This window comes from Podarcis bocagei (assembly GCF_964188305.1).
Source record: "Podarcis bocagei genome assembly, chromosome: 2".
Taxonomy (NCBI): domain Eukaryota; kingdom Metazoa; phylum Chordata; class Lepidosauria; order Squamata; family Lacertidae; genus Podarcis; species Podarcis bocagei.
In genome coordinates this window covers 22823459-22845539 of record NC_138126.1, presented here as the reverse complement: position 1 = coordinate 22845539, position 22081 = coordinate 22823459, and the positions used below count along the sequence as shown (strand labels likewise).

Below are 22081 nucleotides of genomic sequence, written 5' to 3'. Positions count from 1 at the left end.
CATTCGCTCCGTAAGACGCACACACATTTCCCCTTACTTTTTAGGGGGGGAAGTGAGTCTTATAGAGCAAAAAATACGGTAAATCCTGTGATACTGACCTTCACGGTTTATGGCTAAGACACCAGAAACAGCTCTCATAGCCTATGCAAAACCCAAAATGAATCTATGACTGGTAGAATGTGTAGAACTCAAAATACACTGGCCTCCTAGTCATTTTGGACTGCACTAGAAAAGAAGAATGAATCGCTTTGAGGTGGTTAAACACCAAATTTGAGATTACATCTGCACAGTCAATCAGGGAGTCAGGCACTATGATGGGTGGAATGACGACCAAGCCCCCAGGCTGTCCCTGCCATACAAGATAAATGTACTAAATAAAACCCTCTGCAGGACAAGGTGTCTGGTGAGAGTGATAGAATCTTTATAGGTTCCTCCTCTGCTTCCACCATCACTACACTGATGCTAGACCAAATACCTGGCTGGAGAAAGTAGGACAGTCGCAGGGTCAGCTGCCTCATCCCACCAGCTCTGTGATCCAAGCCAGAGTGGCTTCATTATCCAGGATCAAATGCTGAATTACCGCTGTTCCTTTTAAGACTGATCTGGCATTTAACAGGAACAGGCAAAGAGAAGCTGACTTGGCAATTAGAGTCCCCAGTAAAGGAAGTAGAGAGTAAAAAGAGAAGTTTGCTATTTGCTCAACATCTCCTTATCTCACCTGACAAGCCTAGCCAGCACTGCCATATCTCTGTCACAACACGCACGTGACAAATGGTGACGCCCTATGCTATGCCTGACTATTCAACTGAAGCAGCACCAAACATGCATATAGTTTGAATGGGGATCTTAAAAATGAAGCAGAAAAACAAAACTAAAGTGGGACAGTCAAGGAAGGAAATCTACGGTAGTTACTTCCCACCACTGGCCACCCAGTTGCAACGATTGATCCCACAGGAACACACTGCTAAAAAGGAACAAGCAGAACACAGAAGACACCCCTGACCCCCTCCAGCAGCAATACCCTCACTAGGGCACTCAAAAGGTACTGTACTCACTCCCAGCCTTGCACTGGTCACATACATGATACTTGCATTTCTTCACAGCCATGAGGATTACAATCTCCAGTGCCTGGATTCTATTCCAGAGTGCATGTTCTGCAAGAAGTCTGCTCAGGTATTAACCGCTCTGGATACAACTTTAGAGGGCCTCGTGAATCTGGCCGAAAACAGTTGTGTGCTTGAATGCCAGACCAGTTAAGCATCATGCAGAAGAACAGGTTTGCTTTTAACTGTTTCAGAGAAACTGTATTTGCCTTGCTAACAAAACTGAGGGCAGTTTAGAACAGGAAGTTGTGTTTTTTCCATATGCCTTGCAAAAATAAAGATTAGTCAGGAATTTAGAAGGGGGTTGGGGAAGGATATGGCAATACAAAAGAGAACTTTCAGCAGCAGCATTGTTCTTCAAACATTACAACATCAGTGTCAACAGAGTCTGAAGAGAAATTCCCTTAAATGTTTTCAGTGACATGGGCACTGGCAGAATTAACTTGTTGGCCTGAGAATGAAGAGGGCCTGATGCTCTCGCAAGGGCAGCCACCTTAAGAATGAGCCAGAAGTAGAAGCAGCCACACATTTCTGATTCAGGAAAGCAGAGAGATGAGAGAACAATTCCATCTTTGCGCTCCGCAAAACCGAAGACTGCATATATTCTGCATTCCACCCATGGATGCCAGAAACAACAAGAGAGGGTTGCCTAAATCAGCAGTGAGCAAGTCAGGAAAGAGCCTTGAGTAAGGTAGAGTTGTCAGGATGGCATTCCCAAGCACCACCACACATGCTCATCTTCTTCCTACATCCCTCTGTGACAGAACACAGAAAGCTGCCTTATACCAGGTCAGACCATTGGTCTGCCTAGCTTAATACTAATCACTCTACACCAACTGGCAGCAGCTCTCCAGGGTTGTAGAGAGGGGTCTTTCTGAGCCAAACCTGGAGATGCCAGGGACTGAACATGCAATCTTCTGCTTGCAGAGAATGTGTTCTTGCCACAGCACCACACTCCTTCCTTATCTGCAAGGCATATGAGAATCAAGTCAGCTTTAAAGCAGATTATCCCAGCAGCGCACTGATCACAAAAGCCAAGTTCACTAAGCCACCGATATAAATGAGGAGAAAGTCCAACTGTATCTGTCAAGGTCTTAACGGAGAAGAAGCACTCATATTCCTGCAAAGCCAGACAACTGTGTACACCCAACAAAGAAGTGCAAGGCCTGTAACATGCAGACAAATACCTTGCATCCAGAATAGGAATTATGCAAATTGTCGAGTTAAGTTGCATGATTTATTCCAACCCTGTTACTTCTTTTTTAGAATGTTGATTGTACTAGCAAGGGCAGCATGGTGGAAAGCAAAGAAAGGGAGCTGTGGAATGAGAACTATGGACATTTCTGGTATGGGCTTTTATCTGCCTGGAGTCTCATTTTTATTTCCCAATGATCACTGAGACACATTATGTGCAAACAAACTACAGGGTGATGATGGGAAGAGAAGGCTTCACCATCCATGGGATGCAGTTGTGGGTTTAACCTTTAATAACTAGCAATACTTAGAACTTACCTCAAGACTTACTAGTCAGTGTTCCAGCTCTTATTCTACAACTTGGTATCTTTTATCTCTGGTCGGGGACAGAGGGTGGCACTAGGGAAGGAAATGTCATCACGCCACTCCTTAGTGTGTGGAGTGCCGCAGGGCGCAATTCTCTCCCCAATGCTTTTTAACATCTTTATGCGCCCTCTTGCCCAGATTATCCGGAGCTTTGGGCTGGGCTGTCATCAATATGCTGATGACACTCAGCTCTATCTACTGATGGATGGCCACACCAACTCAGCCCCTTACACACTGACCAGATGCTTGGAAGCTGTGGCTGGATGGTTTCGTGGGAGCCGATTGAAACTAAATCCTTCGAAGACAGAGGTCCTATGGCTAGGTCGGGATAGCATGGGGATGAGGGACCAACTCCCTTCTCTTGCGGGGGCCCAATTAATGCCATTGCCTTCCGTTAAGAGTTTGGGTGTAATCCTTGACGCCTCCCTTTCCATGGAGGCGCAAGTCACAGCAACAGCCAAGGCGACATTTTTCCACCTTCGCCGCATCAAGCAGTTGGTCCCTTACCTTTCCCGCCCCGACCTGGCCACAGTGATCCATGCGACAGTCATTTCCAGGCTTGACTACTGTAACTCGCTCTACGCGGGGCTGCCCTTGAAGCTGTCCCAGAAACTCCAGCGGGTACAGAATGCTGCAGCGAGGCTCCTCACAGGGTCTCTGCCATGGGAGCATATTCATCCAGTGCTTTTCAAGCTGCACTGGCTCCCGGTGGAGTACAGGGTCAGATTTAAGGTGCTGCTTTTGACCTTTAAAGCCCTTCACGGCCTAGGACCCTCGTACCTACGGGACCGCCTCGCCTGGTATGCCCCACGGAGAGCCTCAAGGTCCATAAATAACAACACCCTAGTGGTCCCAGGCCCTAAGGAAGTTAGATTGGCTTCAACCAGAGCCAGGGCCTTTTCAGCACTGGCCCCAACTTGGTGGAACGCTCTGTCTCATGAGACCAGGGCCCTGCAGGATCTGATCTCTTTCCGCAGGGCCTGTAAGACAGAGTTGTTCCGCCTGGCCTTTGGATTGGAGCCAATTTGATTCCCTCCGCCCCCTTTTTCTTTTTTCTTTTCCTTCTCCTGCAATGAGGCTCCATTTTAATATTTTAATGTTCCATTATTTTAATGTTGTATTTTATTTTTGTTTTTAAGTTGTAATCACTCATCTTGTTTTTATTATTGCTTGTAAGCCGCTCTGAGCCCGGCCTTGGCTGGGGAGGGCGGGGTATAAATAAAAAATTATTATTATTATTATTATTATTACAACTTACAGCAAGCTGTGCTGTTCATAACCCAATCTGCTAGATGAGTGAAATTTGAAAGAGTGTCTGCATTGTTACCTGCCGTCTCCTGCATGTACTGGCACTAACTGGTGTTAACTTTCGGTATCTTTCCTGGCACCAAATTTCTCCTTGTTGATCTTCTCCAAATTCTGAACACTGTATTTGAGTTTTTGCATAATAAACAAATGGGTCGAAATAAATGTTCTACAGGTTTGCATTTTTCCTGGGGTAAAACAGAAAGAGCTTTGCTATGAACACCAAGGCAGTAGCCATAGGAACAACAGATCAGCAGAAGCTTTGCATAGAAGAAGCTCCAGGTGCCATCCTCAGTAGCTCCAACTGAAAGGCAGCACTAGGAAAGATCCGAGACACTGGAGAGCTGATGCTAGTTTGAGTAGACAGCCCTGGCCAAATAGACCTTTGGATGGACTCAGTGTAAGTCAGTTTCATATGTTCAAGAGAAAGGGAAACTAGGACATATGAAAAGGAATGGAACCAAAGATGGAAGACAAGGGGCAGCTCCTAAGCAGTAGACGTCCTACTCAAGGGGGCCAATTCAACTCGCAGTCATTTTATATTTCTTTAGAACAGTGACTTATGAACTGCAGGAAAGATTGGGTGGGAAGTAGGTGGAAAACCTGGAAGAGGACAAAAATGTCCAGGGAAGACTGAGAAAACTGTTCCCTTCCTCTGCCTACCAGCCAAGAGGATCCTCTCTGAGTAAACGTGGACTGAGGGATGCCTTCTCTTAAATTTACATCACCATCCCAATCAGATTTGGGAAAAGTAGCTTTAGGAGGGGATCACACAGGTGTCTTATTCTACTCCTTTTCTCATCATAGAATCTTACGAGTTAGAAGGGACCCAAGGGTCATCTAGTCCAACCCCCTGCAATGTATGTCAAGTGAGTGTCATGTGTCCTTCACAGATCTTTGTACTGTGCTGAAGGGCTGCTGTGCACTCTACTGTAGAGCAGAGTGTTAGCATTGGGTAAGCTGAGGCTAGGGGCAGAATGTAGGGTAAGCTGAGCAGGCAGGTTCAAAAAGTTTGCAAAGCCACCTCAAATGCAAGAATATAAAGCAAGTTCTTAAACTGTTGTCCTGCACTACAACACTGGAAACCACAGAAGCATTAAAGCATCCCCTTGTGCCAGATTCAGAATAAGCACTGAGAAAGGGCCAAATTACAGAAGGCAGGAATTAGAAGGCAGAGAAGTGACAGGGAAAGAGCAACAAAGCGAAAGGGGATAATGTCTAAGCAGGGGAATTCTACTCAGGTGACAAAACATCCTCTAAAATGGATGGAGAACCTCAGATGTGTAGGACAGATCCCACCTCTTTCCGTTTCAATTCTAGGCTCTAATCAAAGTTGTCCATTAAGATAATTTAGGGAACATAGGTGGAGAATAAATTTAGAAATCCTCTAGGGAGGCAAAAAAAGGGGAGGAGGGATAATACTCCTCCCCCCACAACCAATAAAAATGTTAAGAGCCCTGACTGTATCAGGCTAAAAGTCCATCTACTCCAGCAACCTGCTCTCACTGTAGTCAACCAAATGTTTATGGGATGCCTCCAACAGTGCCCTCCCCACTTGCAGCTTCCAGCAACTAGCATTCAGGGGACTATTGCTCCCAAAATGGTGGAATAACATAGCCATTGTGCATAGTAGCCACCAAATTTGTCTATACCTTGAGCAGGAGTTTTGATTCCCCCCCCTATAGGTTTGTTTAATACGTAAGGGGTGAGAAAGCAACAATTATTCTATGCAAACATATGCAAGCTTGCAGGTAAAGCCCTCTTGCTATTTGACTTCAGATTCACATCCTATATACCTTAGGATCAGGGCAGCTTACACCATACTAAGTAGCAGTACAGTCAAATACCACCATCCCCATAACCTGAGCAGAATCTGCCCCCTTCCTTCCCCTTCAGAATCCTCAAACAGGATGCATTTTAAAGAGGTGCAGCAGCAGCAGCACAATCCCAATTACCGTAAGTATCCTTCTGCCAACTTCTACTACTTTCATGTGTGTGCGTGCGCACGAGTGTGTGTGTGATGGTGGTGAATGACCCCTTGCCTAATGCAAAATCGTTGCTCCAATTCAACTTCCCCCTTTCTTGTCTTATCTTCCAAACACTCCTTCCTTTCCCAATTACTTGACAAACTCCACTGACCTCAGATTCTGCTTTCCAAACACAACATCCTCTATAAAACTAGCATGAGGACTCCTCATGCCCTAAAAAACCACCGCAGAGCAACTCATTCTTTCTCCACTACTAAAATGAAGTGGGATGAAGTCAGGATTGTGAAAGATGTGCTTTTTCAAAATGTAACGTGTGCCAGGTCTATAAAACCTTTTAAAAGACCTTCAGCATGAACGCAAATATATACACAGAATACACACACCTACAGAAGCTGCAAAAGTGATCCAATGTCCACAAGGGATCTGGATTTAATTTGTCACTAGGGGTCCAGGGGCCCTCAGTGGCTAGGTGTGCCAATCAACCTCTGTTCGTGCATCAACTACAACCATACCTAGACAGTGATAGCCTTGGCTACAGTGGTTCATACAGTGGTTCATACAGTGGTAACCTCACAATTAGAGTACCGCAATGCACTGTTATGTGGGGCTACACTTGCACCTGGTTTGAAAGCTCCTGCTAGTACAAAATACAGCTCTTCTATTTCTTTGTTTGCTTTTTCTATGACATCTCATAAAATAAATTATCTGGGCATCTTTATGCATATTGCACTTGCACTGAAAGATCTGCACTGGCTGCTAATAAGCTACCCAGTAAGTCCGTATTTTGTTACAAACACTTAAAGCACTAAACAACTTGGGACCAAGACATCTTGCAGACTGCTTCCCTTGGTTCAGACCAAGCCAGGTGTGTTAACCCCTAAGTTAAGTCTTTGAAGTGAAAGAGATGACTGACAACATTTATTAACACTGTAGGCCATGACTGCTGTGCTTGCAAACATGGCAGGAAACCCATCCCCCAAGACAATGATGGAATGAGATGCCTCCATGTAATAACTGTGAAGAACCTGGCCTGTATTAACCATAGTTTGGCCAGCTTGATGTATACGGATCTCAATTTTAAAATGGATGAAACTCAATTTCTCCCAGGTAAGTGTGTTCAGGAATTCAGCCCTAGTTTGTAAAATGCTTCAACCAACTTGTTCATCAAAGCACACCATCATCTTCCAGTTCCCTGGAAAGAGACGCAAATAATTCTAGGTACACATTTGAGGCAACTACAAAGCCTCCAGCTGGGCTGGGGTGATAACTCTGGGATCTCATGACCAAATCCAAACGCAATACAGTCATACCTTGGGTTACAGACGCTTCCGGTTGTGCGTTTTCGGGTTGCGCACTGCGGCGAACCCGGAAGTACTGGAGCAGGTTACTTCCGGGTTTCGGTGCTCACGCATGCACAGAAGCACTGAATCGCAACCCACGCGTGTGCAGATGTGGCGCTGCAGGTTGCGAATGTGCCTCCCGCATGGATCACGTTCGCAACCCGAGCATCCACTGTATTAGCTTCAATAGGCCTCTTCTTTCTTTGGGCTGAATAAGACTTCCTCAGGGCTGTCTCATGTATTCCCTTCAGCCCCTAGCAAAAGAAAACATTCCAAGTGCATGAACACATGTCACATGGATTAGTAATGCCCACGACTGGACTCAGTGAGACTTGCAGGATTCAACACCCTCCCGCTTTGAGTTCCATGTTTCAAGAATATTCGAGCATAGGGTCTGTTTTATACCCAACACTCCTCCTTTCCCCCATTCCAACCCCCAACACAGGCACAGCAGAATCCAAACAGATATTTCCTTTGGGAGCTGCAGGCCACAGTAACTTCTAAGCCCCCCGCTTCCCAGTCATGGCCGGGAAGGGGGAACCCACAACCAAGTGCCCCAGCCTGGTCTACTGTCTTGCATGACTGAAGTAAAGCTGAGTCAATGAATGAGAGTTATTTATGTGTCAACAGTGGCTTCTTCAGCATGAGGACTTCAAATAAGAGGGACCTCTTCCAGACCTACAACTTTCCAAATCAAAACACCTAGAGCATTTTTCCCCCACCAGGAGCTGAGGTCCAGACAAGTCCACCCAGCCAAAGCCAGGAACTCCCTCACTCACCCCTGCCAGCAGACTAACAGCTATGCCGAAACTTCCAAAGCATCTGTCAAGTTGTCAGTGGAAAACTCCCAGCCAAACTTGTTTGACTGTCCAACGCTGAGCCCTGGTCTGGATTAGAAAATCAAAGGTGGAAGGTCAACAAATCCCTGTTTTGTCTGGCTCCAGCTCTATCCACATGAGGAAAACCCTGGTCCCAAGAGGGAACCTAGGAACAGATTCTGTTAAGTTTCAGTTAAATTCCTCACAGCCCCACATGCACAACTAAATACTGTCAAAGCACCAGATATGAGTCACAATATTTGCATCAGTGGAGAAATTGATTCCTTCAAAAAATGCAGGGAGCACTGAAACATTTTTTCTGTATTAGATGTACCGTATTTTTCGCCCTATAGGACGCACTTTTCCCCCTCCAAAAATGAAGGGGAAATGTGTGTGCGTTCTATGGGGCGAATGCAGGCTTTCGCTGAAGCCTGGAGAGGCCCACCGCCAGACCCACAAGCTCGGGGGACAGCGGGGAGGCGCAGCGCGCCTTTCCTGCTGTCCCCCGACTTGGTTAGAAGGCTGGCGGAGGGCTTCCCCCTCCTCCAGCCCCGCAAGCTCCCAGAGCCATGCCAAAGCTGCACGCAGCTTCGGCATCGCTCTGGGTCCTGTTCTGGGGGCCCCGCGCCTGGGGGAGGGGGAAATAATTCCCCCCCCTTTATTTCTCCCCCAAAAATCTAGTTGCGTCCTATGGGCCGGTGCGTCCTATAGGGCGAAAAATACGGTATATGTACGCATACACGCCTCACATTAGAACAGTGTTTCCCAACCGGTGTTCCGCGGCACACGAGTGTGCCGTGAGACATCGGCTGGTGTGCCGCGAGATGCCTGGAGGGAGGCGGGCGAGTCGGGCGGCGAGAGGCGGGGCGGCGGCGGCGAGGAGAGGCCGCGCCTCCTGCTGCTGCCTGGCGCTCCTCCTCGCAGCCGGCAGCGCTGCCTGGGCGCCTCCGCGCGACTCTGCCTCGCTGGGTTTGGTCTCCCAGCAGAGACGGGTCGCACGCGCACCTCCCTCCCTCCCTCAGCCTGCGCGGAGGGAGAGCCAGAGAGAGGCATCGCTCCTGCGCAGCGGGAGAGGGAGCAGCCGGAGCGATGCCCCAAACGAAGGCATGGGACCGGAGGGGAAATCCTCTCCGAGGAGGATTGAGCGCAGCTGAGAGAAGCCTTTCGAGGAGCTGCCGTGTCCCCTGGAAACCCCCTTCCCAGCTCTGCCTGCCTGCCTGCCCAAAGCTTGGAGGTTCCCCGGCAAGGGGGAGGGGAAAAACTTTCACTTTTGTGCGTCCCTCCCGGCGTGACGCTGCGCGCTGATGTCACGGGGCGGGGCTTTAATGGTGGTGTGCCGCGAGATTTTTTTTCAGTAAACAGGTGTGCCGTTGCCCAAAAACGTTTGGGAAACACTGCATTAGAATAACAGGATTTTAGCTCTGGATTGGATCACTGAAATACTGGGTAACAATTGTGGGTAGTGCTCAGGGTTTTTTAGTGTCTGTGGTCTTACACATTTGTTCCCCTTATGGCAAAACAGCACTCCCTCAAATTCATATGTTGACACTTCAGCCCTCTAGATATGAAGGACACAAAGTAATAGGGATCTTGCCATAAATAGCCATAACTATGTGCCATTTCTGTATCATAGTTGGGGATTGATTTTGCAAGCTAAATGGGACCTGCTCCTATTTTTCTGCTGAAATCTGGGAGATACACAGGGCAAAGTCATTGCAAAATAACAATGATTTTTCAAACATTTACTAGGTTAACACAGGAAGGGGGAAGAAAGGGTTCTTGGCAGCGTGAATAGAAATTCTTGTTCTATTGGAGAGCTATGACTAGTTCTATTTCCTCACGCTGCTGGGAAGGAATATGCAACTGGCTGATCCTAGCAATAGATTCATGAAACATGCCTTTGGCTTGACGTAGCACCTCTAAGCAATGGGCTTTGAGGCCTTAAATCTTAGAAGCCTACACAATGCTCTTCCAAGAAATCAATCAGTTCTAACAATTCAATTCTCTCTCTCATTAAAAAATAAACACCTTAAATATGAAGAGGAGGCGTTTCACATTCCAAACTACAGACTAAGGTTTACACACTTCCTATCACTATTGCATTTACGGAGGAGACCCTGAGAAGGTTGGGTCTGGGCATGGTGGTGTTCAGATACAACATGAAGAAGTCATGCTTACTAAGGGAAGGGTGGAGATTTTGAAGCAGAAGACTCATGCAAATCACACTCTCTGGGCTTGTGTCTTTTACCTATGCTTATTGCTTACTGGAGTATACAATCAATAGGTAAACTGGAGATAAAAAGCAAATAAGAAAGTAGTATGCAAGGAGCTTTGGATGATCAGGGCCTCCATTTTTACCTTTGCAATTGGCACAAGGTTACTGATATTGGAGTTGTAATGCATACACTGGGAAGCTGCCTGGTCAAATGCCTCGGCTGTCACAATGACCCACAGCCATGCATCAGACAGTGCAATGGAACTGTGTGCAAAGACAGGGAACTTTGGAGATTCACAATTTCACAAGGGTCATCTCAGGATTTGAGGAGAAACTACACTACATGCAACAAGCCTGAGGCTACATTGGGAAAACAACCCAAACCTCAACACATTCAGCCCTGTGCAACTAATTCAGATGAGCAAGAGACTAACCCCAAATATATTGAATCATACTCCTTCATGGCTCAAGTTTTCCAGCCCTGCCAGAATTGAGCATATTCTTTCCCCCATCCTGCCCCCACCCCAAAAGAGAGAGTTTAAGTACTCTTTCTAGTTGTGTGTATCCACAAGCAAAAGGATAACGTATTTACCAAAACAGGATAGATGTAGGGTTTTGATCTTGCCTGAAAGGTAGCCTCTAGGCAAATTCTAGTTCAGTTCATCATTGTTAGGTGACAGCTTAGATAACACTTTGCCCTGCCCAGAGGAAGTAAATTCTGTTTTTGTACTTTTGTGAAGCTAAATGCAGCACTGAACCTTTCAGGAAGTCAGCGCAGCTGCCAGCCTCATGGTTACTGGTGCTAATGTTAAGAAGGCAAAGTGATGGAAACACTCTTCCCTCCATCTAGGTTTAATGCTCACAGGAACCAGGTCCCACTTTCTACTCTGCCAGGCCCATTAAAACAGTTGAAGCGACAATAGTTGGTTGTGAAAGCTTCACAAACAGGCATAGGGAAGCTTTGGCCCTCCAGACTGCAATTCCCATCATCCTTGGCCATCAGCCACACTTGCTGGGACTGATGGGAGTTGTAGTTCACTAACATTCAGAGGGCCAAAGATTATCTACACCTGCTCTAAATGGAGCATGAGAAGAAAAGCATTTGAGGTTACAAAGTGTGGGGACAGGAGGTTAATGGGAAGCAGAACTACCTAAAGACTGAAAAGAAAAAACACACAACAGTCTCAGCTGTTCAGCAAACAGAAACGCCCAGCGACTAATCACGAGGCAGCCTAGCAAGACAGGATATCAGTATGACCGGCTCCATGCTTTAACCTTGGACTTAGAACTAGTTACAGTTAGACACACAGAGTCCCAGAGGCTCAAGCAAGTCTGTTCAGATAGTGGCTCAGCCGCCAAAGGCATCTCAGTGTATTAAATAGCCAGCTCTTAAGACAGCCTGTGCAGTTATTTTGTATATTTCGTCTATAAACCACCATAAGGATTTAGCTGGGCGGTAAGATGAGGGATGCAAACATGATGGGCGAATACAAGGCGACAACAGGAGAGAAGCCATGACCATGCAAAATTATTCCTTCCAAGTGATTCTAAGGGGTGCAGACCATTCTATCACCTAATTCCTTGCTGTAAGTGCTATTAGAGCAGGTAAAGACACAGAAGGCAGGACGAAGAGGCCCACTATCCAAACAGCACTGCTGGAAAAGTACACGTACTCATGAGCCACAACAGACACAAACACTCCCGGATCTAAAACCGGTCAGATAAGGTCTCTTAAAAGTTTTGCTCCCATGTCTAATACCCACCGCAGAACTGCACTACTACATAGGAAACACATTCAATGCATGCAGGGCTGTTTATACAGTTCTTTTGCACCAAGTTCATCAGATATAAACAACTAAACATAGAATTACCAGAACAGCCTAGAATTCGTTCCTCTTAAAAAGGCCGCACCACTGTAAAGTGTTCCTAAATCCCCTCTCCATAGTGCCTTAGAAGTTCAGCTTGTACCCACCGTCACCATTAAGTTGCTGTTGCCACATGGTGCCAGCACTTTCCCCTCTATCTGAAGCTCTGTGGAGTTAACACACAGCGTTTGTCCCGAGCAGATTAGCAAGTCCAGCTCAGGAGACATTCCTTGTGCGCCTCGACAAATAAGTCCGCTTCAAGAGCACCCTGCCGCTGCTGCTATGTTCAGCTTTTACCTCCCCTCTCTGTCCCGCTCTGCGATCAACAGCCCAAGTCCAGTGTTATAAACTTGCCTTCTGTCTCTCTGGCAGTTTTTATCGCTTGAAAAAGATCTTTCCGCCGGTATCCAATTTCCAGTGGCAGGAGAGCGGCAGGGCAGAATCTGACAGATTCACTGGATGCCTGAAGGAGGGAAAAAACACGGCAAGGCACGCTGCCCTGCTGCAAAGTTTTGAACCCAGAGAGCTAGTTTCACTTCCCCGGGGAAATCAGGAAACGTGGCCCCTCCTTTGTAGGAGGGAAGGGGGCAGGGTTAAGAGGTTGCCACAGGGCAGCCCTCTCTATCAGGAAGTCAGGGCCCCTCTCCTCCTTCAACCTGAAGAGGGAAGGCTTAACCCTCACACACCCAGAACACCCATAGGGAGGCTGAAGATAAAAAAGGGTTGGATTCTCAAGTCTGCATCTTACAGCGAGTGCAGTGAAGCTAATGCAATCCTGAAACTGTTGCACTGGCCAATATGGGAAAGGTGAGGGCTGGATTCTGACCTCAGTTACTAGCATTAGCCCAGTCCGGATGATTCTACCGAGTCAAAGCTGGGATCAGATTCTGACCTAAGTGACAGAAGTAGATGCCAAGCTCCCCCTCATACTGCATTTATGCCAAGGAAACAGATCAACATGACCCTCTCTTGCTAAAAGTGGGCTTTGGTGGAGTTGAAGTAGAGTATCAGCAAAGAAGCACAGGCGAAAGGTACAATATTCTTGGTAAAATACGAGGAATAGGACTGGAAGAGAAAACAGTTCTCCTGGCGATGATTAGCTAAGCAAAGCAAGCAATGACCGCAATGAGCTAATTTCTGCTGCCACGTTTCCCCACAGAGGACCGTTAACCATTAACTGCTCTCTTCCCAGCCAGCTGGTCGCCTGTTTCTGATGTTGGTGGTGGTAGAGGAAGTGCGTGTGTGAGAGAGAGAATGTGCTGGTTTCGAGGTAAACAGGATACAGAAGAGGGAGGGGATAATTGTGGGGAAATTAGGAAGACCACTTTAGGCAAGCTGTGCATTAAGGGTGCAATGTACACCATCACTCAGAGTCCCATCGTGGGAAGGGGATTAAAGGAGAAGCAGCATGAGCATGATCTCAGACCACTCAGAGGTCTCAATGGGACAGAAAGGGAAAAAGTGAAGTGTTACCTGTGGGTGGGTGTGTACTTTTGTCACCCACACCAGCACAATGGAACTGTGAGAGAAGGGAAGAGCCCGGAAGGAAAAGAGATACAATGGTAATGTGCCTTAACCAAAAAGGCTGCTGGGGGATTGCGGGAGAGAAAGAAGAAAATCTTTACTGCATTGGGAACCAGTTTAATTATGAGGACAGGATTCAGCTTGACACGGAAGGCAAAGACAGTTAAAATGCCTAATCAGACACATTGAGTCCACCAAACTCTCTTGCTCTCACTGATTTTATGACGTGACAAATTGGACTTTGGTGTTATAGCTGTAACACCAAACAACAAAAACATTTATTGGATGATGTGGATCAAGTTTGCATCAGAAGATCAAGGCTGCAATTGAACACGGGGAGAGCCAGACGCAAAATTAGGACCAGATCACTCCAACTCCATCCCCACCACAACTGCCTACTCACTAATAGGAAACAGAACTCAATCCCAGCCTGCCTGGTCTTCTGCGTAATGGGGGGGGGGAGGGGAGGGGAAATGAACAGAATGGACAAAAAAACAGGAAGCCATCAACAAAACCAAGGCAGACAATTAAGAGCAGCCTTGGTAGATCAGGCCAAAGCCCTACCAGTTCAGCATTATGCTCCTAAAGTAGCCAACCAAATGCCTAAGCGAAGCCCACAATGAGCACAAGAGCACTCCTAATGATGATCCTCAGGAACTGATACTCAGAAGCATGCCACTTTGGATAGCAGAGGTAACGTATAGTCATCTTGTCACTGATAATCCTCCATATGCAACCTTATAGTAAATTTCTACTTAATAGCTCAGAAACATTGAAGGAACTCTGCATTCCCTAACGTGGTATTCTCCAGATGACTTCTGAATGGCACCAGTTTGAGGAAGGTTCAAAACATGGATTTTTAAAATTTATTTCTCACCTTGCTTCCACAATGTAATTCCTAGCAGCATACACAGGGTATCCAAGGCAGTCTCCCAGCCAGGCGCTGACCAGACACAAACCTGCTTAGCTTTAGCAAAGCTGCTATATCCCGTGCCTTCTGACTAGGGAAACAACATGCATTTCCACAGCAGAGGGCAGACAGGTCTGGGCAACTATCTTCCTATGATCTATCCCCTCCCAAGCTAACGTGCATATAGCCAAGTCAATTACAGAAGGAAGGCTGAAGGATGGCTGGAAAGGTCATACAGTACTGTTGAGCTGTGATTCGAGCCTAGAGATGAGAAATAGTCTCATCTCTGTGCAAGGACACAGTTCCTAGTTTCTCAGTACTCCTGAAACAGGCTAGCAGCAAACCCAAATTTGGCCCACGGGGCTTCCCATTTGGCCTCCAAGATAGAACCCTCCTTGTTACTTAGGCAGCTCTTCGTTAGGCAACTCGGTCACTTTGTCCTATGGGAGCTCACATATTGCAAAAAAATCTTCCTGTGCCAACAGCAACAGGAACATTGGCAGCATTCACATACACCTCAGCTGCTCACTCCCATTTGCCTGTGTTTTGACTCACACAGGGGACTGTGCAGCTGTGATACATCTTCAGGGAAGAGCTCTGTCCAAGTCTATGTTGTGCACTAAGGCAGTGTTTCCCAACCACTGTTCCGCGGCACACTAGTGTGCCGCGAGATGTTGCCTGGTGTGCCGCGGGAAAAATTAAAAAATTCGAAAGATTTTTTTTTTAAGTCAAATTTTCGATTGGGGCGCCGTCACTAGATGACCCCTGGGGTTCCCTCCCTCCCTCCCGCTCTGCGCCTCCCTCCTCCTCCTCCTCCTCCCCCGGGGAGGCCCTTCCTGGCTCTCGGCCAAGGCTTGGCGGCTGCCACTCACTCACTCACTCGCTCGCCCACCCGTCCCTCCATCCCTGCACCCGGCCTCTCCCCCTCCGTCCCCGGCGCTGGGGCTGCCGGGATCCATAGTCCCCTCGCCCTTGGGCTCCGCGCCCGCGCGGGGTGCGCGAACTACGTTTCCCAGCGTGGCCTGGCGGGCCGGGCGTTTTGTTTGAAGCGCTCTTCTCCCGGCCATGGAATGTGCGCAGCGGCGGCCGGGCGGGCAGGGGCTCTTCCGCGCAGACCCCGCGCAGCCTGCCTGCGCCCCCGCGGAGATCGGGCGGCAGGATGGAGCCCGGGGATCCCCGCGGAGGCGGAGGCTGCCCCCCAGGTAGGGCTGGGTCGGGGGGGTTTTATTTTTGCAATGCTGCATCCGCGCCGGAGGGGACGCATCGGACCGCGGGGAGACCCCTTGGCGGGCGTGCAAGGCAATGCATGCGTGCAGGCGTTGCATGGAGTGCAGTGCAATGCAATGGCAACGTGGCGCCCTGCATGCATGCATGCAACTTCCACCGGCGCTCCGGACTTGGCAGGTGAGGGGCGTCCCCAGTGGGCGGCAGAGAGAGCCGGGAGGGCGAAGGGGAGCCGGGGGGGAGCAGCGCTGCTCCCCGAGCCGAGCCCGGGTGGAAACTTCGGCGTCGTTGCGCCGGGTGTTGGAAGCGGAGGCTGGCGGGGGCCCCTCACCTGCAAAACCTGGTCACCTCTCATATATTTCGTGCATTGCATTCATCGCCCGCTTTCTCCTCCAAGGAGCTCCCGGGGGCGTGCGTGGTTCTCCCCGTGTTATCCTCGCAACAACAGCCCTGCGAGGTGGGTCAGGCGAGTGGCCCAAGGGAGCACCCAGGGATTGTCCTGGCCAGGTGGGGTGATTTGAACCCTGCTCTCTGCCCGGTCTTCGTCCTCATTTAGCCCCCACATGTGCATGACTGTGCATGACTGAGGTTTTTCCCCCTCGTCTTGGCTATGGTGTGAGTCTGTGCTGTTAATTAATGGGGTTCTGCCTTCGGAGAAGATGAGCCAGCCCTCAAGGAGGTGATTATGTAATTTGCTAGCAATTCATGTCCCTCCCGGCGTGACGCTGCGCGCTGACGTCACGGGGCTGTAATGGTGGTGTGCCTCGAGATTTTTTTCATGAAACAAGTGTGCCTTTGCCCAAAAAGGTTGGGAAACACTGCACTAAGGAAGAGGAGGGGATTAAAGAACCATTGGCCCATACACTGTACTGGACTAAGTCAGCAGGCAGGTCTAAAACTGCTGGCCCTTCCACCATTGCTCACTTATACAGCCCCCAGTATGAAGCTAATTGTCAACCAGGCCACTAGTTCAAATATTTTGCTCAGGCTTAATCAAGACTCCTTTGTTCTAGCCACAGCTCTAGAGCAGGCATGGTGAAACTTCAGATGTTTGGGACTACAGTTCCCATCATCCCTGACCACTGGTCCTATCAGCTAGGGGTGATGGGAGTTGTAGTCCCAAAACATCTGGAGGGCTCTAGAGGATAAATGTCTCAAGCTGAAAGTCCTCAAAGCAAGAAAAGAGGAGCACTTCAAGTTCATGCCTATGAGCAGAGCAGGCAGATGGAAATCAGAGAAAGCTCCCCACTGAAACCAGCCTCCAATCTTGAAGTCTCCAAATTCCAGTGACTGGAGAAACGGCAGCTACAGGAGCCCAAAGGGAAAAAACTCCAATGCCACATTCTCCACCCTGATGAAGCGGCAGCAGACAAAAATGACCTCACCTTTTGCCTCCCAGTTTCACTTGCCGGAATACGAGTCAACAATTTTCATGATAGTTTTCTGGACCAGATGAGCACTTAACAGGAGAAAGACATGTGAACTCGCAGAGAGTTAAGAAGGCAGCCAGGAAGCCTTGTTTCACAGGTGTACAAAAAACATGCCTTCCCTTGAGACTCCAGGATGGAGATATTCTAGTCCAGCTGGTTCCCTCATGATACCTAACTCCCTCCTCTGTGAGCATCAGCTACCAGATCAGGGAGGATTAACCTTTCCCATCTAAAGAGGGGTGTGTGAGGAAGTAGTGAGAGGAAGAGAGAGAACTCAGTGAGTAAATTGATGTTTTGCTTGGTGGCTTTGCTTGCTTGTTGAGCGGAATTGAGCAATACAGCACTCTCCCACCAAGAAGGGGCAGCACTAAGCTGGAAAAACGGAAACAGACTCTTGAGGCTTGGCTGCTGACCAAGCCTGTCAGAATTGGGGCCACCAGAGCTAAGGAATGCAAGCCACAGAAAGGGAAAGAAAAAGCTGCAGAGCCAGGGAAACCTTGCCACTTGAAGACCTCATAGAAAGTCCCTTTTGCTTTGTAAGCCTTTCATTCGCTCCATCTGCGCAGCTTTAAAACTTCAAAGCTGTGGAGACCAAAAGCCTGTGTCACTTGGAAAGCATGCAAGTGCAATGCTCAAAGAGCCAAATCCCATGGCAGGTTCTGTGCTCTGTGACACAGCACAAAATACGCGTGTCCTCGGACACAATTTGTCCCTTTTCAGGAAGTGCCAGCTTCAGGTGGAAAAGGGGTAGGATGAGGAGGAGAAGGATGAAGGCTTAGAAACAAAGTCTCTTGCTTGTTCTGGCCTGTCTTATCTCAAACAGCTAGTCAGCAGCAGGAAGGATTCCTTAGACCGAGCCTGTTTCAGCATCGACTGTAGGAAGGATTCAAGGTTGGAGACAGGGAGAAAGGCAAAGACAACAGCATCAGGACCTGCGCTGGCTGGACTCCACAGGATTACCACCACCAGCACAGAAAGGATCCCAGTTACGTTTTATACGTTGCTGCAATTTATTGTGCCTTTCTTAAATGTGGTTTAATCTTATTAGTAAGCTGCCTTGGATGGATTTGTATTCTGAAAGGTGGGACAAACAACTGTAATGAATAATAATGGACCACCCAAGACAGATAGAAACCCAGCAACTAGATCATGCAACATATCCAGATGCTAACTTTGCCTGCCCGCCTATCCACTCAGACAACACTACTGTAGGGCTTAATAATATTCACCACACCATCAGGGGCTCATTCAACTGCTTATACTTCTACCTCCACTGTTGGACATCAGTTGCTGGGAATAACAAATGGGAAGGCTAGGGAGAGTGCCTTGAACTCAGGTCTCGCTTGCAAATGTCTCAGCAGCATCTGGTTGGCCACTGTAAGAAAAGGAGGCTGGACTAGATGGGCCTTTGGTCTGATCCAGCACAGCCCCCCCCCCTTATCTTCAACATGTGATGGAAGCCGTCACCTGCCAACAAAGACCTTCTATAAGGCGCAAATAGATCAGCCACTATGCAGGAGTGTAAATGGATACAAGCCAGACATATAAATCCCATGTACATTTAGAAACCAGCAGGAGAACATTTCAGCCTTCCAGGATACTCTACCACTGACCTAAACATCAATATTTTTCATGCAAAAAACAAACTTCCAAGGGAGAATCCAGCATGAAATTGTTGAATAGCATTTATCATCAGGTTTGACTGTATTCACGGGCTTAAATCAGAACCAAGGGTGTGGGGAAGTAGGGGAGCGGGGGAAGTCCCATTATCAGAGTAGAAAAGCTTGTGCTGGTGGGACAGAAATGCTCTTAAGCATGTGAAATTTGGATTTCAAACTGAAAACAGTATCATGACTACATGAATAAATGCTGTTTGCTTTTGCTAAAGGAATGGTAAACACATTTCGTTGGAAATAAGCACCATTATGTTGTAGATATGGTCCTAGTGTATGATCTGAAGGCACACACACACGAGGCCTTGCTGAAGCTAAGCAGCTCTGGGTCTATTCAGTGCTTGAATGTTTACTCCCTTGGAAAGAGAGGTGGGATATAATGGAGGAGAAGTGAGATATAAAGTAAAATTTAAATCAATAAAGATAATCAACAAATAAACTATTCTGATTGTTACTTCAGGCATTTTGTTAACTACCTTGCCTTAACTTTTGGAAAGAAAAGGCAAAACAAAAATAGTAAAAATATAGGAATAATGCACACCATGGGCAGAAATCCCTGGAAATTATTCTGAGAGAATCCGATCTGTAGACTTGTTTTTAACACCCATTGTCTTGCTTTGTAGCTTCGCCTTTATCCTTCAGAAGAACTGGTGACAGATACCTTCCCTGGGCATAATGGGCACTGTAAGCAATCTGCCTTGCTTGGGACACAGTGACCCAGCTAACAGCATGATAAAGGGTTGCAGGCAGGGCACAAGAGACTGAACACTTGAAACAGATTCCCATCTCTGCATAAAGGGGGAATTCAAAAAGTTTAAGGAAGTAATCAGATCATAGGTGAATGAGGGGTGGTGTTGCTTTCAGCTCTTCTGCTTTCCACATCACCCCAGGATTTAAAAATATCTGAAGGAAGGCTAGCTGTAAGTAGCTCCCACCATGAAGCATAGTCCATGCGCCTAAGATGTATAGTTTCCTCCACAGTGGTGCCCCAATGATGGGAGCTCTTTATCCAGAAAAGCTCACCCGACCAATTCTACAAACAGTTTAGAAAGCAGTTTACAATCAGTTTAGGTAAAGCTTTCGTCCTCTTGGAACAATGTCAGAATCTGCCTACAGATCTTTTTAAAAAATATTATTACTCATTTGTTTTCTTGGTTGGCTGTTAATTTGGAATACATTTTTTTCCTGATGGGGTTCCATTGTCTCATTGTACTTTATGTTGCATTCCAATGTGAGCCATCTTTGAGATCTTGGCTAAGACACAAGCTTACACACCTGAATTTTAAAGAAACAAAAACGTGAGAACGGTGGTATAGTCGTAATGGGTTATTAGGTCAAGTAATACTAATAAGGAGTGGCAGAAGTGGACAATTGGTGAGCCAAGGTTGGATCACAGTTAATATAAGACACAATGTGACATGCTAATAATGTACGTAACTGCCTGCTGTCTTTCTCCTCATACTATGTAATGAGCTGAGCTTGATTGAAAAAGTTGAGCTTGATTCTTAGCAAGAAAAAGGCACTGTGGGTGAGTGGTTCCGGTGTCTGGGAAACTGGACAGCTGTCTGTCCTGGATGGGGTGATATGCAGTCAGGGGTGCTTCTGGGTCCAGCTTTGTCACTGGTCCACAGGTAGACTCAGTGGCTGGAAGCACCTTTTACCAGCTGCGCTTGGTACAAAAGCTTTTATTCTTCCTGGACTGGGAAAACTTGACCACAATAGTTCAGACACTGGTGACTTCAAGTCTGGATTGCTGCAATGTACTCTAAGTCAGTGTTTCCCAACCGGTGTTCCGCGGCACACTTCTGTGCCGTGAGACATCGGCTGGTGTGCCGTGGGAGGGAGGCGGGCGAGTCGGGCGGCGAGAGGCGGCGGCGGCGAGGATCCGCGTCGAGCCGGGGGCGGCTCCGCGGTGGTGGTGCCGAGCGGCGGGGCAGCGCGCGCAAAAGGGAGGAGCGCGAGACAGCGGAGGAGGAGGAGGCCGGCATGTCCGGGCAGCAGCAGCAACAGCAGCAGCAGCAACTCCCGGCGACGGCTCCTCAAGCCCCGCCGCCGCCCCCTCCTCCGCCCGCTATCGCCGCCACCACCACAACAGCCGCCGCCGCCTCAGCTGCCGCCGTCCCTCAGTCCCTCGCTCTGCTGCCTCCTCCCACCCCGGCAAGGGGGAGGGAAAAAACTTTCACTTTTGTGCGTCCCTCCTGGCGTGACGCTGCGCGCTGACGTCACGGGGCGGGGCTTTAATGGTGGTGTGCCGCGAGATTTTTTTCCGGTAAACAGGTGTGCCGTTGCCCAAAAACGTTTGGGAAACACTGCTCTAAGTGGAGCTCCATTGTGCTTGACCTAGAAACTGCCGTTGGCATAGAATGCTGCAGCACAGTTGCTAACAGGAGTGAGACCCTGCTCAGATATCTGCACTGGTTGCTGATTTCTTACCGGGCAGAGTTCAAGGTGTTACTATTAGTATACAAAGCCCTTAATGGCTTGGGACTAGTTTACTTGTGGGATCACCTTACCCAATATGTGCCCTCTAAACCACTTTGATCTACAGAACTGGCACTGTTACAGGTGCCACATAATACCTGCTACACAGTTTTAAGGAATCAAGTCTTTGAGTATTTCAGCACCCATACTTTGAATTTCCCTGCCTCTTGACATTTGGCAGATGCCCTGACTACATTCTTTTTGGCACTTGCTTGTAACAGGTATTGGCAATCCTACGGACACGACTAAATGACTAAACAACAACCCAGACCCATAAATGTTGGTGTGTTTTAATATTTTCTACAGTTTATTTTAATGATTTTTTAAATTGTTTAAAATTGTTTTTCTGATAATTTTGGTATTTTTTGGAAACCACTTTGAGGTTTTATTACAATCAAGTGGTACAGAAAATGTTAACGGGACATGGGTGGCACTGTGGTCTAAACCTCTTGGGCTTGCCGATCGGAAGGTCGGCAGTTTGAATCCTCGCAATGGGGTGAGCTTCCGTTACTCTGTCTCAGTTTCTGCCAACCTAGCAGTTTGAAAGCACACCAGTGCAAGTAAATAAATAGGTACCACTGCAGTGGGAAGGTGAACGGCGTTTCCATGCGCTCTGGCTTCTGTCACGGTGTCCCATTGGACCAG

At 47.9% G+C, this 22081-nt stretch overlaps 1 protein-coding gene across 8 annotated transcripts in view; it reads right to left on the bottom strand.

Annotated features, from left to right (window-relative positions):
- The window catches only part of MGAT1 (alpha-1,3-mannosyl-glycoprotein 2-beta-N-acetylglucosaminyltransferase), a 45858-nt gene that overhangs the window by 10705 nt on the left and 13072 nt on the right, over window positions 1–22081 (bottom strand). The window contains exon 4 of one of the 8 annotated variants that reach the window (XM_081183114.1): window positions 7267–7550. The exons of 5 other annotated variants lie outside the window; for them this stretch is intronic. The gene's annotated coding sequence lies outside the window, so the exon portion shown is untranslated. 2 more of the 8 variants (XM_081183117.1, XM_081183116.1) reach the window with 2 other exon arrangements.